Below are 17,500 nucleotides of genomic sequence, written 5' to 3' on the forward strand. Positions count from 1 at the left end.
ATATATATATATATATATATATATATATATATATATATATATATATATGTGTGTGTGTGTGTGTGTGTGTGTGTAATTGTACCCGTCAGTAGGTTGATAGTTCCTAAGGCTGGATTTAGAATGGAAAAAAAAGGAGATAAGTGAATAGAGCCAATTATATTAATTGGATTGTCTTTTTTTCAGTTTTGGTAGGCCCTGATTTCAGTAGACATTGTGAGTGCCATTCGATATTGTTAAGTTCACTTTTAAAGAGCATCACATTTATCAATCAAAGACAGATAAGATGATAAAAACGTATGAGATGTTGCCAATGATCACTGCAAGGGAGGAAACGCTAATTTCTTTTTAATTTCATTTCATAAATATAAACCTTTATCATTACGGAAGAAGCTCTCTTACTATCAATTTTTTCAAGTAGGGCCAAACGATATGTAGGCTACATTTTGCCAACCAGGATTTATAGAGTACGCTATTTATCCTGGTTGGCATTGGCAACAGCGTTTACATGTCCGACCTCTAGTCTACGTCGACAGTGAGCTTGGCTGGCTGGCAACTCCACATCTTATATATTCGTTCTTCAAATATTTAAGGGCAGAAAACTATAGACTGCTTTATGCGCATTATTCATGCAAGGCCATCTATAACGAACGAGTCACTTCCGTACGGGAAACTTCCAACCACTCTAAAACGAATCTTCCTTCGCTTGTCTTTGCGAGTTGTCACTGAGAAAGAATGCGAGTTGCAACTTGTACACAACTAAACCATTGCTCCAGGCAAAGTCTACCGTCGTACTAATTAAACAACTTCACACCTTGCTTCTACTTTCGGTAAGAAAGAGAATTTTGTTTTTAATACAGTTTTCTCAGTTATGTGAAATTTGTTTTTAGTCTACTAGTTTTGATGTAAGCATTTTGGTTCAGCTAAAAAGTGGTTGGGGTTGAAATGGAATACAAAAGATGTCTCTATTTCCCCCCAGCTATTACCTCTTACGAGACTGACAGCTTTATAAGCCGTGTAACCTCCGAAATTAATTGGAATTTTTAAAAAACTTCGTGAAATCGAAGGAAAAAAAAATCTATCGTTGAATAGAACTCATTGCCCTAACTGAAATCGATGACTTGGGTGGCCTTGGCTGCTATTTATTTACCCTAGAAGTTCTAGGAATCTAGGGGACTGCTGCTAGAGGACGACGGCCGCATCATGAGTTTCGTGATTTTATCATAAAACTAATATTTTCTCATTTATTACAAACTAAATTACTCAATATTTATATATCAAAAGAATGTCCTTGAAATGGAGATTAATAACTAATAATTAAATCTCAAAAGTGTAGAGAATATATTTTAAAAAAATAAATAATAAAAATGATAAATACATGTTAAGAACTTTTTCGCTTTTGATGGCTTTGATAAAATAGTTTTTGATGCATTTTAATTTTTTTTTTTATGTCAGAATGTTAGCAAATTTAGTGAACGATCGTAAGAAAACTTATAATAAATATACAAGAAATGATTGTTTGTTGAATGGATGTGTTTGTATGTATTTGTAAGCGTGTTTTTGCATACGCTCTCTCCGGCCAACACTATTATTACATACCTTATGAGGAAGGAAAAAGGGATGAGCATATATGAAAAATATATATATAAAACCTATTCATAATGTATACTACATATTGAAGACTTCAAGTTTGTGTTACACATCCTTTTTAGGCATATTCGTTTATACCCATAAATCTTACCGATTGCGTTTGGACAATCGTCACTTTCATCATTTGATATGTCATAATCACCGACATTGTCAATGTCAAAGTTCCTAGTATATGATAAAGAATCATTATCAGCATGATGGACCATTCTAATGAATAAAAGCAGAAAATACTGATAAAAATGTGTCGGAAATGAAAAAATATTCTTATCAATAACACAAAATATACGTCGATAGCTCCGCCCACCAACTGAGGTTGAAGTTACCTTTTCCCTTTTATTGTATGTAAAACCTTACAATATCCTGTAACTCTTTCCTCCAGCTGCAAGCTGGTTGGGTAAAGAATATATCTACTCACTGAGCAAGTCTCAGGAGGTCCGAGACTAAATCCCGAGAATTTTAAAAATGAAGCATCGCTAATATTGACGTCATCCTTTCGTAGCTCATAATGCGTTGATAAAATCAAGGCACAATACATTTTGGGTTATGGGAAGTTGTATATTTTTCCCAGTGAATAACAATTCTTGCTAGGCAAAGATGTTTATAAGTTGCCATGGAGACACACACATCTATTGTAGTGTCTTGAGACCCATTCTGTTATACTTAATATCCATCTATTTTCTTTCATTCTCTATATATATATATATATATATATATATATATATATATATATATATATATATATATATATATATATATATATATATATATATATATAATTATGGCAGGAGATTTACCAAGCTCCCAAGCTCCACACTCACCTGTTTATATTTACCCAAATCTGTTATACTTGAAAAATACCCGAGCTCTAAGAAAATTGCGTAACTACCAGACAACAATATATATGAATACTGAATATCCAAAGGTCTTTTACATTATATGAACTATTCAAAAACCATTCTCTTAATTCGGTTCGAAGTCAGGAAATCGACAGAAATACCGAATGTCGAAATAACACACATTTTGAAAAAAATAAATGTATTTCATAATAAAATAACAATAATTCAGAACAATTCACACCAAAATTGAATCTCTTGAAATATTAAATATGATCAAAACCTTAGACTAAGACAAGAAAATGTTACTCTATGAAAATCATACAATCACTTGTTTAACTGTAAATTAATTTAAAAAAATATTTAATTTTGATAATTAATGAAAAGGGTTAACACTAACACTCTAATGAACATACTGTACAATACTGAAATTTATATATACGTAACTGTTACTCTTACGTTTTTTGGTTCACATGAGGTTATTATTATCATTATTATTATTATTATTATTATTATTATTATTATTACAACTACTACTACTAGCCAAGCTACAACCCTAATTGGAAAAGCAAGATGTTATAAGCAAGTTAAGCAAAATAAACACACATCACGGTTTAACCTGAATTTAAGATAGTTCTTAGTAATGATACCCCCAAATATCAGCGTCCAACATTTTTCTACGCCTATTGCCAGAGAAATAGAAGAGCAGTGCCAGGAATTAGAGCAAATGGGTGTAATAGAAAGGAGTGACAGCGCCTGGAATAGACCCATTGTACCTGTAAGAAAGCCGGATAGAAGTTTATGTATGTGTATTGATTATAGGAAGGTGAATAAAGTAACTGTTAAAGAACGTTTCCCGATGAATGTAGTGTCCGACTGTGTGTATAAGATGCATGGTATGAAAGTTTTTACAAAGTTAGATTTAGTTAGGGGTTATTACCAGATGCCTCTGGTTGAGGAGAGCAGGCCCATTACGGCATTTTCGAGTAGTAATTGTCACTATCAGTTTAGAGGATTAAGTTTTGGCCTTGCTAATGCGCCTGCTGCCTTCCAGAGGGCGATAAATGTTGTTTTGGCTGGGTTTGATCGACAGAAGGTGACTGTTTTTATTGATGATATTTTGATTGCTAGTGAGACTGTTGAGGAACACATGCAGTTGCTTGAAGAAGTATTAGAACGTTTGATAGAAGTTAGTGTGAAAGTTAAGCTTGAAAAGTATACATGGTTGGCCAGGGAGGTGGAATTTCTTGGGCATGTAGTAAGTGAATCGGGAATAAGGAAGAGTGATAAGTTTGTGAGTAAGTCGAGAGAATTTCCACGTCTTCGTACGGTGCGTGAGTTGAGAGGTTTTCTTGGGTTGATTGAATTTGGTCGGAAGTTTGTCAGAGATTGTTCTGGAATAGGGAAGCCTTTAAATGAGTGGACAGGCAAGAGAAATAGTACGAGACTGAAATGGGATGAGCGTATGATAGAAGCATTTGGAAAGTTGAAAGAAGAGGCTGTGAGAGATGTCACTTTGGCCTTTCCCAACTATAGTGAGCATGCGCTTATGCTAGAGTTATATACGGATGCTAGTGGGATTAGTATGGGTGGTTGCTTGGTTCAAATGTAAAGAATAAATGGAGATGAACAGTTGAGAGTGATAGCGTATGTAAGTAAAGCATTTAATAAGGCTGAGCGGAAGTATTCCACGATTGAAAGGGAGTTGGCTGCGATAAGGTTTTGCGTGAAAGCGTTGAAGGTATTTTTGTATGGAGTGAAATTTATTGTGCATACTGACCATCAGCCCTTAGTGTACATGATTAAGAAAGAGCCTGTGAATGCTAGGGTTGCGAGGACAATAGAAGATTTGAATGAATTTGACTTTAGCTAGAATATGAACCTGGGAGTAAGAACGTGATAGCAGATGCGATGTCAAGAATGCATGATAAGATAGAAGATAGTAGTGAGATTGATGATAATTTTGCAAGGTTGCCGAAAGATTTAGTGGTGGTACAAAGTTTTAAGGGGATGACATGGTGTATAAATGTATTTTAAGTGGGTTGAATAAGTTGAAATTGAAGGGTTTGCATAGGGATATACCTGCTAGTATATTTGAGCTTAGAATGAGAGTTAGGAATGAAGTATCGAAGGAAATGGCAAATAAGGAGGAGGATAGTGTGCTTGAGGGTGAATTGTTATCAAAAGTATTGTTGGTAGTAAGTATATTGTATGGTGTCACTGTTTATTTTGAATTGTCCGATGCACTACCGGGCAAATAAGGAGACTGAAAGGGAGTATATATTGAGGTTACAATGTAATGAAAGATGTTGCAAGTTGAGTGAGAAGGAGGATTGCCTGAGTTACTTGAATCTGAATGGTATGAGCATGGAAGATAGCTAAGGTGAACATAGGTGACAAGAATGACCCTATTGATAGGAGAGTAAACATTTGTATGCATGGTGTAAAAGGAAGAATGATGACGTATGCGGGTATAAAAGAGAATGAATATTGTAGTTTAATTGATACAGGCGCGCGCAAGTGTCATTAGTGAATATGTCTGTTATCAAGGAAATAGAGCGGTACAATTGGGAAGTGAAAAGGAAATGTACGAGTGTGAGAATTCATGGGATAGGTAAAGGAAGTTTGCTAGTTTGGGAATAAGTGCATTTGAAAGTAAAACTGGGAAGTATGGAGGTGGAACATAATTTTATTGTAATGGGAGAGAATGAGATGCCTAGTTGTTTTTTTTATAGGAATTGACTTTTTAAGATTGTATGATCTATCAGTCGATATTGGTAGTGGTTTGCTTCTGAAGAATGGATGTGAAGTAATTGTGATAGAACAGTGGTTCTTAAACTTTTTTGCCTTGCGCCCCCCTTCTGCATTAAGCATAGATCCCATCCCCCCCCCCCCCTCCCCACCCTTGAAATTTTTGCCAAACTAGAGAGTACCGTATGTATGTATGTATTGTTTTTATAAATGAAAGAGCGAGAAAGGAAACAAGACAGTTAACGAGAAAAAGAGAGAAGGGGGAAGGGAGGGAGGGAGGGAGGAACAATGAGGGAGAGGAAGCAGGAATGTTAGAGAGAGAGAGAGAAAAGACAACACAATGAAAAATCACACAATGGAAGGCAAGCATACCATATCTGAACTTCTGACAATTAATATACATACTAGTTTACACAGATGTGTACATACCGGTACATAAGAATTTCAAGTTCAAGAATACAGGCAATTCATAACGATTCACACAAATGAGCATAAATACGTAAAACAAACCGACATATAGTTCAATACCCATTTTAATATACACATAAAACTCAATGCATATCCATATTAACAAATAAATCCACACACAAATGCATAAATATTTTCTATATATGTGATAAGTAGTTAAAATGAACCTTCAAACTGCGTACCCACATAAATTCACACATATACTACATGTACCCAATATTTACATTCTTCTAAGTCACACATATGCACTTATACACAAGTTCCGGTACATAAACATACATATACATAGGTCTATATAAGTAAAGACTCACAACATCAAGTACTTAGAAATTCAAACAAATTTACGAAGTTATTCACATACATGCAAAATAAATGAATATTTAATTGAGCATTCAGAAAAAAAAAAAAATCTTAATATAGAAATAACTAAAATTTAATAAAAAAAAACATTTATACTGTTGCTATGTATAATATACAAAACCAGAGCATAATATAGTCTTCCATATGGACAATAATTTCTTCTTAACATCTTCACGTTTATGAGGATTCCAAATACATATATAATTATATATATCGTAGTTATTCATGTGCACATATATATATATATATATATATATATATATATATATATATATATATATATATATATATATATATATATATATATATATATATATATATATATATATATATATATATATATATATTGTGTGTGTGTTGTGTAATGCCACGTATTTCAATTTCTAAAATCTGGTCACTATGGCCTATATGCATAATGCATATGCATAATTTCATTATAACTCCTCTTTCCACACCTCAAATAAATGAACACGCTAACTATAGGTGTATCAAATGAAACAAATATATTATGCAGGTGAAATAATGATAACGTACAATACATTCTGCTCGTTCATGTGTTACACACACATTTAGATTTTTGATACATAACTTATCTAAAATAGTAAAACAGCTACAAAGGAATGAATGAACATACAGTAAACACACACGCCCCCACCCCCCCAAAAAAAATACTTCTAAATCAGAACTACACTAAATACATTGAAAGTAATGTAGTAATTACCAGTACTTGATAATAGTTGAAATATATTATGCAGGACTTACAGGTCATCACTATTTCGTTTGACAGACTAAGCCAGACTTCTGCAACCCTTTGCTATTACAAGAGCGGGTGAGATGAGCAATAAGGTGGTACGAGACACGTTCAGTTCCTGAGGCAACATTTCTCTGACCGCTCTCATCTAAGGGTTAACCACACGTGTCACTTTGGTAACTTTTGGCATTTATCAATTGAGTTTTTGGCATGTTTTGAGATGATAATAAAAAAAAAAAAACATATGGAAGCAGTGATAATGTTTTTGACTATTTTGCAATTAATATTATAAAAAAAGCACCATCTAGCAGCCCTGCTTGCGCCCCCCTTGGAGCCTCCTGGCGCCCCCCTAGGAGGGGCGCGCCCCTCAGTTTAAGAATCACTGTGATAGAAGATGATAGTGTATTTATGGCGAATTTTGTTTGCATGGTTGATATTACGAGGAGTGAGGATGATCTATTGACTAAAGAAGAGGTGGAAGAAATGCAAGATGAATGTGTGGTAATTAAAAGGTTACGTGAATGTATGTTGAATAGTATTGAGGTAGAAGAATGGCCGTCTGATTTAGAAGTGTATAAGAAAGTTAGTAATAGACTTATTGTGTGTAAGAATATTTATTTTCTACGTAAAGGAATGGATGAAGATATATATGTTCCTGTGTTTCCGATGCATGCAGCTGTAAGTATGTGTATGTTAGTGCATGACAGATATGGGCATATGGGTAAGAATAAATTCTAGGAATGCATGCGTGAGAGATTGTTTACGCCTGGGTTGAGCCAGATATGTAAGGATGTTGCGACTACGTGTGAACATTGCCAGAAAGGGAAGTATCAGAGAGTGCATGCTAATTCGCCTGATTTGAGATTGCGTATGAAAGAGACATCTGAAATGCTTGTAGTTGATTGCATTTCGTTGCCTGCAACTGCGAGAAGACATGTGGGAATGATTGTTATGGTTGATCACATGAGTAAATTTACGTATGCAGTACTCATCAAGGATAAACAGAGTGAGACTTGCGAGAATGGTTGGTAAAGTGATGTTGTCGATGTTTGTGTGTAAGCCTGTGAGAATGTCAAGTGATAATGGCCCTGAGTTTGTTGGATGGGAGTTTGAGCAGATGTTAAGAGAATGGGGTATTGAACATATGTATTCAACTCCTTATTTGGCAAGTGCGAATGGGTTGGCTGAAAGGACAGTAAGAACATTAACTAAAATTTTGCGAATGATGAGTACATGTGATAATGATTGGGATTTGTATGTTGGTAGAGCGTTGTGGGCTTATAATGAAACTGCATAAGAGTACGGGTATGTCTCCATGTAAGTTGTGTTAAATTTTGAAAAGATAGTAAGACCGATGTTGGGTGTGTCAGAGGATGATAGAGATGTGTGCAGGAAAGCAAATGAGAGGTTTGAAAGCTTTAAAGTTGGTGAGAGTGTGATGAAAGAAGTAATTGAAAAGGGTAGAATGAATGTAAATAAGGTGCGTGATAAATTTGAAGGTCCATATGAGGTGTTAGAAGTTGGTTCGAGTGGATCAAGTTATGTTTTGGGTAAGTTGTGTGTGGATGAGTAAATGGTTGAAAAGGAACAAGTGTGAACTTAGTATGTATGAGGAATTAGGTCTAGAAGGTAAACAGTTGCTGTTAGTAGAATATATGAAAAGGAAGAATACAAGAACTTTAAGTAAGGATGAAAGAAGGGGAAATTTTATAAGTAAAAGTGAGAATAGAAATAAGTATGACAAGGGTGTAAATGTACAAATGAGTGTGGAAGATAAATGTGTTAATACAGATGAATCATGGCTAAGTATAAATGATACCTATAGTGTGTGTGGCTTTTCCTTTGATGATGTAAAAGAAAGTATGACGAATGCGAGAATGAGAGATAGGAGAATAATAAGTAGTATGGATGAATCTTTTATTAAAGTAAAAAATGGTTTGGATGAAATGGATGAATTACTGATGGAAATAAGTGAGATTTTAGAGCCAGATGATAGTGAGGTAGATGGGATAGTGCATGATATATTAGATGATAGGAGTATAGATGGGAATCGGAATAGTACAAGGAATGATAGCGATATGGAAGAAGTGACAACTTCTCCACACTTCTCCGCACGCTCCTTAATCAACAGCAATTCCTCCCTCAGTAACTTGTTCTGCTCTTCCATTATTATTTCTTCAGCCTTAAAACTAATTCCTAATCCCATCAGTCCTTCGTCCAAGAGTCCAGCTTCCAATCCAATCTCGGCAGTCCCTGTTCGGGCGCCAAAATATTGTGGCGGGATGTTGCAAGAACAACCCCTACACCCTTGAATCACTCTGACGATAGTCTCCTCAACACAAACTTTCCCCTTACATTATCAGCAGCGGGACTCTTGGACAAAACGGACATAAAAACAAGACATAACCTTAATACTATATTCCTTAAAACTAAAATAATTAACAAAACCCTTCCACAATCAAATAAATCCTAACAAAACTTAAAACTAAAATAGACCACAACCAATATGTAATAAGTATATATATATTATGTTGACACCAAAACTGTCGTCCCTAGAAAACCGAACTGTTCTTTACGGCAAACTACCACAGCTCTGTGGGTAACACACTACACTGTGGCAGTTTGCCATAACTGCCTCCCTGATTGGGGTAGTAGTTATCATCACCGTCATCATAATCATCATCATCATCAACAGCAGCATTCGAAAGTTCATACAGTCCGGGTCATCAACAATTATATAATTCTGAGTGGTCGTATCAAGTTCCTTATTACCAGCCAGGTCGTCAACAATCAATTTCACATGAAAATTCTCTCCAAAGGAGGAATTACGGTCTGCAAAATAAAGAAAAACGGTTACGAACACTCCTAGCTAACTAAATTATCGCACTATAATCAAAGATAAATAATAAACTTTCTATAATTCAGAATCACTCCTAGTAAAGATAAATAAATTGTACTTACTGTCAAAATAATCAAACACTTCCACGCTGGTCGAAAAATTATTAATGATAATCCAGTATACACATACACAACTGCCTCTAGCTGCAGTCAAATAAAAAAGCCATTCACCCAAGACATTCACCACTGTCCTAACCTAGCTAAAAACAAACAATTTCAGTTATACCAACAGTCTTTCTCACAACAAACAATCAATACACTAACTACCTCTCGCTCGCTGACACTCTCTCTCTCTCTCTCTCTCTCTGGTACTAGTTATGATTATATACTAGTCGTAGATACGGAAGGTTTAAGGGCAGCAGAACTAGGCAAAGAAAAAATTCACCATGATAATGAGATTGCCACCCTGGTTATCGGTTTAGGAGACATAACAATGGTGAATGTTAAGGGAGAAAATGTCTCCGAAATGGAGGATGTACTTGAAATTGTAGTTCACGCTCTGATGAAAATGAGTCTCGTGAATAAAAACCTAAAACTTCAGTCATCTTGTCTATTCATTCATCAGAATGTTTCTGCTCAGGATGCCTCCCAGAAATTAAGAATTGGCCAACAGAAGTTAATAGAAACACTTGATAAGGTAACAAAAGCTGCAGGAAAGCAAGAGGATAATCCACAATATACCAAATTCAAGCAACTTATTGACTTTGACATTAACAAAGATATTTGGTACATACCAGATTTATGGAAGGGAGACCCACCGATGGCCCAGTAAATCCTGGCTATAGTGAGAATATAGATAGTGTAAAGCAAAGATTGATGACCGATATAATGCAGAAACGGTCTTTATACCTCATGGCTGATAAATTTTCTGCTAGACTTAAAGATCTTTGTCATGGCATTCTAGATCAAAATTTTGTTTTTAGCTTTAAAAACAGTCTTGAAATGGTTGCCTATAATTCTTTAGAGAGGGAATTATCTGATATTCTGTGGTCAATGAAGTCAACAGGTATGGAGTGGTTTGATAGCAAAAGAAACTTAATAGGGAATAGCGATGACAATCTAGCTAAACTTTGTCATGATTTAGAATCGGAAAGCAGAAAGCATATTGACAATGCATTTCAGGAGGCTGAGAAGAAACTTGATGACTTTTTCACAACTAATGAGGACAGATCTATTTTGGAACAATGGCGAGCAAATTCTAGTCTAAGATTAAAAACAAGTTATAGCGACATTATAAATAGTGTAATTGGAAATGTAAGGTGCGAGATAGAAAAGAGAAAAATTTAAGTTGAACAAAAGAAAGTTATGAAAACTTATATAAATACAACAATGAAAGATGCACAGAAGCTAGCAGAAGAATTAAGACAAGAGGGTCAGAAAAAGCTGAGTGAAGAAGAGCTAAAATTGAAGTTCAGGGAGAAATGGAATGAATGGATGAAGGATGTGCCCCAAAAAGAAACGGAAGACCTAAGTGCCGTTGAGAAAATATCAGATATTCTTGAAAGACACTTTAAACATGACTTTGCTCTACTCAAAAGTTTACAGGAAGAGAGGTGTCAGGAAACTGCTCGTGACAACTGTGTAAACGCTGTCGAAAGGTATTCTGCCGACAGGATTTATTTATCTGGCTTAGGCTTTAAACACATATTGTATAAAGATAGGGAAATTGTTTTAAAGTTTATAAATAGAATGATGGAAAATGTTAAAGGAATAATGAGTGAAATGCATGAAGAAATGAACCAAGAACAATGTGCCCAAAAAGTATTAGGATGCAATTATGAGACACTCCAGAAATTAATTGAAGTCTTAAGATTTAATTATGTGCATGAGTTGCAAACATGTTTATCAATCTTTTCCTTTCAGTATGCTTCTTATCCATACTCTAGAATTTCTATATTTGAGCCTGGTCAGGGAAACGATCAGGAAGAGGTAGCATATGGCATTCTCCCTGTTTTTGAACAAGCTCTTCTCAAAAGGTTTCCACACGCTAAAGATGTAATGCGAAAATTCAAACCAGAGCTTATGCAACAAACTAGACCTAGGAATTTTATTTTTGATGTTAAAAAGCATACTCAAATGACGGAAGGTAAGCCATCCAATGTTAAGGAACAAGTTCAGAAACTTTTAGATAACTTGTTTGATGAGGTTGAATCATACACTGACATGGTTTTTGGTTTCCAGGAACTTTATATTGAGGAAATTATCCACAAGATCACTGCTATGGAGAGCGAATGTAATGGTGTGAATTTCACAAAAACCTTCAAAATCCAACTGGCAATTTACCTATGCCAGTTTTCTCTTCCAAAATTTTGTGAAAAACAGAAAAGGTTTGAACAAGATAGAGACCAGAGGTTCTTGTATGAGAGAGACAATTATGGCCCATGTTTTGAAAGGTTTAAGAATTTCTATTTCAAGTTCACAAATGAACAAGCACTCGCCAATGTTTTGTCAGAACGTGTTGGAAAAGGAATTGAAAATGCTGTTAACATGGACATGGCTCGAGCACTAGCAAAAGACGTTAAGAGTAATGTAAGTCAATTGCAACTTAAACCAGTCTTCCTCAAATCTGTATTACACCAACTTCTAGAAGTAGATGAGTTTGAAGAGTTTTATTTATATCTCACTGACTATCATGCTTGTACAGAGAAATGGCTTTGCTATTATATCGACGAATATTTATTTACTGAACAGACCAATGCACCAAACAGGTACACACAGATTGCAAGCCAAAAGGTAGAAAGTCTCGTCTCAGAAGTATGTAAAGAAATCGTAAGTCAAATTCCTGGCAATAATGAAAATTCTCTTCCATTATGGATTAAAGACTTCCATTCAAGAGTAAAGGATAAGCTGGCGTTGCCTGAGGATGATTTACTGAGCCTGTTGGAGGGATATGAAATTGTCTCACTGGAAACCTTCTCTGAACACTTCAGCAATAAAGTGTTGGAACATCAAAACAAAATAAAAGAAATCTTTTCTACACATACTGCAGATGACCATAAGAATGCTCATGAAGACAATGTGTACAAATTAATTGGTATTGAGGTCAAGGGGTGTACTGAAAGGTGTCCTTTCTGCTCTGCTCCGTGTTCTCGGAATACACCTGGACACGAAAAAGGGGGAGTACATCATATTGCGGTTGAACACTATCCACTGGCATGCGGAAGGTACGTGCATTTTCTTACTAACAAATTAGTTACAGAAAACTGTACAGCTTTAGTCGATAGTTACTTTTGCAGTTTTACAAATAATGAAACAGTGTTTTGGGGTTCTCGGTATGCAAGCTACAAGAATTTATATCCTGACTGGGATATTCACGGCGATGCATCTGTTGATGCAACACCCTATTGGAAATGGCTTCTTGTAAAATATGAAGCCAAGTTAGCCAATAGATTTAACGCAGCAAGGCCCAGCATTCCATCTTTATGGACAAGGATTACTAAAGAGGAGGCAGAGAATTAGCTTATGCTGTAAATGAAGTGTAAAATTGTCATTTTTTTCTACTTTTGTGTAATATTTATATGTACAACACTAACAAGCCTTCGTCTTACCAAAATGGCTTCTGAAGATATAAAAAAAATCGAAAGTACAGATGGAATATACTTTGTTCTCAAAGGAGGAGCCTGTCGCCTTCAAGAAAAAAAGGCGGCTTCCAACGCCTGGTTAAAGTGCTGCATGAAATAAAACTGGAAATCAGAGATTCATTGCAATGTTACAGAGGCTGGGTATAGCTCATAACATTCATACCTTTAGATTTATTTGTGAAACTACAATGATGATTAATTATTGAAATCTCTTTTAACCCATTTTCTTATGGTTTTACATTTTAAACAGAAATATACTTGCAATTTTTTAAATGTCTACTTAAATTCTTTATTAATGACTACCAACTTTCTTGTGCAGCCTAGAGTTTTTAAATTTGCGTTTTTACTGTTATCCAAGAGAAGCGACAGTTTTGGTTCGCTAAAAAGTATCATATATACGCAATCGAAGAACGCTTTTGTCTAGGGAAGAAATTGTCAGATACGCAAATATCTAGTAGGCCTATTCACGTCCTAAAACCATACATTATATGCAGATGTATAATTTTGACATTTATTTGATATATATATATATATATATATATATATATATATATATATATATATATACATATATATATATATATATGTATATACACATATATATATACACACAGTCTATATGTATATATATACTATATATATACATATATATGGATATATATGTATATATATATATATATATATATATATATATATATATATATATATATATATATATATACATACAGTCTATATGTATATATATACTACATATATATACATATATATATATATATATATATATATATATATATATATATATATATATATATACATACAGTCTATATGTATATATATACTACATATATATACATATATATATATATATATATATATATATATATATATATATATATATATACATATATATATATATATATTCAATAGATTTCGGTCGTAAATGCCTTGTGTGTAAGTGATACATTAAAAGATTATCTTGATGTTAATTATGTTTCCTGCAATACGAATGTTATTTCTATTACTATTCTATTACCATCATTAGTGGTATTATTATTATCATTATCATTATTTGCTGGCTATTATTATTACTATTTTCGTTATTATAGATAGTATGATATACTGATTTTTGCTTTATGTATTCCCAGTATATGGATAATTCTACAGAGAAAGTGTAATGTTTTCTTTCATGAACTTGCATGTATTCTTACCATCTATGAGCTCATGATATTTTCTCACGTGATATATAATCAAAAGTTACTTTTGCTTAAATAAATAACTGAGCCATCTGTTGGCTTTTATTTTTCCCCAGTCATATGGTTATTCTGTTTGGTGTTCTTTGGTGCCGGGAATAATCTTAGCATCAGGAAAAACAGCCCAATGTGGAAAGGCACTAATATAGTAATGAATAAATTGTAAATGAGAAATAGAAATTGGATGTAAAACATGAAGATCATTAACAACGTTGAAATAGATCAGAGATTTGTGTGGGCCAGATAGTACAACTTGGGATCCCTCTCTGTTTACGGCTCATATTTTCTTTTGTTTACACACAGTCTACACTTGACAGCACTAAGCAAACTGAACATTTTAACTCACTCAGGTGTTAAATACTGTACTGGAATTCTTCAGTGGCTACTTTCCTCTTGGTAAGGGTAGCAGAAACTTTTTAGCTATGATAAGCAGCTCTTCTAGAGGAAGGACACTCCAAAATCAAACCAATGTTGTCTAGTCTTGGGTAGTGCCTTAGCCTCTTTACCTTGGTCTTCTACTATCTTGGGCGAGATTTCTCTTGCTTAAGGGTTTGCTCTGTCCCACTATTCTATGTTTCCTCTTCCCCTAGATTTTTTTTTTTAAACAGTATGATGGACAGGCTTAATGAAAGGGGAATTTACGAGAGGTGGCCTGTTCTCTATCAGTACTTTTATCTTCCTTTATAGTATTCATTTTATACACACATCGTCACTGATCTCTCTTCAGTTGAAGTGGTTATCCTGGAGGATGATACTGAGTCTTGCAGAGTATGTCAGCTCGGCCATGTTGACCAGTCTTATCCAACATTTTGAGTACATATTTTTCGTTGTTATATTTTATTGTTAAGTTGTTTACATACATGAGTTTTATTGTTTTTAATTCTTTCTTTTATTGTCTTAGAGATATTAAACAAAATGCAGGTCCAGTACAGCCTAGATTTCGAGTGTGTCGACTAATATATTGTAATATTCGTGGACTACATGATAATATTAGAGACCTTACAGTTACCTCTATTATACTCTGGAGCTTTGGTTTTTCAGATGTGGTACTCATCTGAGCTGCTTATTTCAAGTTAAAAAAAAAAATAATTTTGAAATTGGAGATCATTCCTAGGGCAAGGGGTATAACAGTTTATGTTGGGACTGAATACTCTGCTTCTTATAAGTGCTGCTATATATGTGAGTGTCATGAGATTCCGAAAATAAAGGTTTTTGGCGGGCATAACAACTTGCCACTATGTCTAAGATACGAGAAGATAATAGAAAGACATCTATTGTGTTTGTTGATAATTTCAAAGACCGCTTTATCTTCGTTATTTGTAAAAGCAATTGGTTGAAACTTCTAAACAGCATGTATGACATGTTTCTACATCCGTAGTAATAACAACTCGATTTCTCATTTTTTCAAGTTGTTTTGTTATCCACCAGTTGTAAAAATGGGCTGAGCCTGTTGTTCCATTAAACGAAAATTTGGTCAATATATGGGTGGACGTACGCCTTATCAAGTTCAAAATACCGAGGGAAGGATGAACCCTGGTTCAATGACGATTCTAGACACACTTATTTGGAAAAACGATGCATATCATTTTTGGAAAGGTAACAAATCAGATTTAGCTTGGAATAACTATACTCAGCACCAGCTGAAAAGGAATACAATACCCATAAATGAAAATCATTCTGTACAAACCAGGAGCATAAATGGTGGGTTACCCTCAATTCTGAACTCTTTGGCGTAGACTTAAAAGTGCCTTAGTGTACCCTCAAGCAAGAGAACTAACCCAAGACAGTGAAAAACCAATTAAACAAAAAACTGAACAGTACAACCATTATAATATAATGCACTACATATTTCTATACCAAAAGCTCACCAGTAACGCTAGTCACCCACTCCAAAGGGGGTGGGGCGACTGCCACCCAGGACCCCCATTGGCTCTTTTTCTGTCTTTTGACGTTATTCCCATCATTATTCTTTCCATAGCTCTTTGAGTTGTAACTAGCATATGTTCCAAGTTTTTATAAATATATATATATATTATTATATGAGGATGGTTCCCTAGTCTGGCACCAAAAATATATTATATGATTATGGTTTCCTGGTCTGGGCACTAAGAATATATTATACTATGACTTGTGAATAGGAATCAAACATATATTACATATGCTACGACTGGCAAGTTGATCAAGCTCTCGAATTCCAAACTCCCTTGTTTGCTTTTACATTAAAACTCTTACTCTTTAAAATATTAATACACGAATTCTGAGACAGTTAAATAACTCTCAGATAGCAATATATAAAGCACTGAATATCCAAAGACCTCTTAAGTACACTTAAAATTAAACTGAGTAATTACTCTAAAGTATTGTTAAGACGAATTTGAAATTTATTGTGGTTCTTAACAGGAAACGAGCGGAATCTGGTTCTAAATAAGGATGATTGGAATAATACACTCTTTACAAAAAAAATATATTCTATATAAATTACAACACTTTGAAAAGAATTTACATGATAACAAAAGTCACTGGAAAAAGATTCGAGTCGGAACTAAACTTAGATTGAAAAAAAATGTTACGATCTGAAAATTATATATTAACTTGACTTGAACTATTATATCAGAATAAACCTTAGACTAGGGAAATAAATATTGCAATGTAAATTATATAAAAGCTTGAAATTAAATCTGAATAATACAATATTCAAGTCTGACACTTAATAGAAAATAGATAACCAGATCATGTTACAAAATCTTAACCTTCCTACAGGGTATATTACAAAAATTACACAATGTCAACACTCACTGAATTCAAAATCACCATTTTGTCTTGCGTATCTTTTCAACAAACTATTTGCTTTAGGGCACAGAGTCACTAAGAAGAGGGCACACTAAACATACTGAACACATTCAACAACAATACACTGGGTTACATGAGCGAGAGAGGGAGAGGTGAAAGAGGCTATCTTCA

General features: G+C 34.2%; 2 pseudogenes; both read left to right on the forward strand.

Moving 5' to 3' along the window:
* Positions 1-508: 508 nt before the first annotated feature.
* Positions 509-17,500, forward strand: part of LOC137631095 (interferon-induced very large GTPase 1-like) — a 64,206-nt pseudogene continuing 47,214 nt past the window's right edge.
* On the forward strand, positions 10,013-13,777 carry LOC137631299 (interferon-induced very large GTPase 1-like; annotated as a pseudogene).

The sequence above is a fragment of the Palaemon carinicauda genome, chromosome 39 (assembly GCF_036898095.1).
Source record: "Palaemon carinicauda isolate YSFRI2023 chromosome 39, ASM3689809v2, whole genome shotgun sequence".
Lineage (NCBI taxonomy): Eukaryota > Metazoa > Arthropoda > Malacostraca > Decapoda > Palaemonidae > Palaemon > Palaemon carinicauda.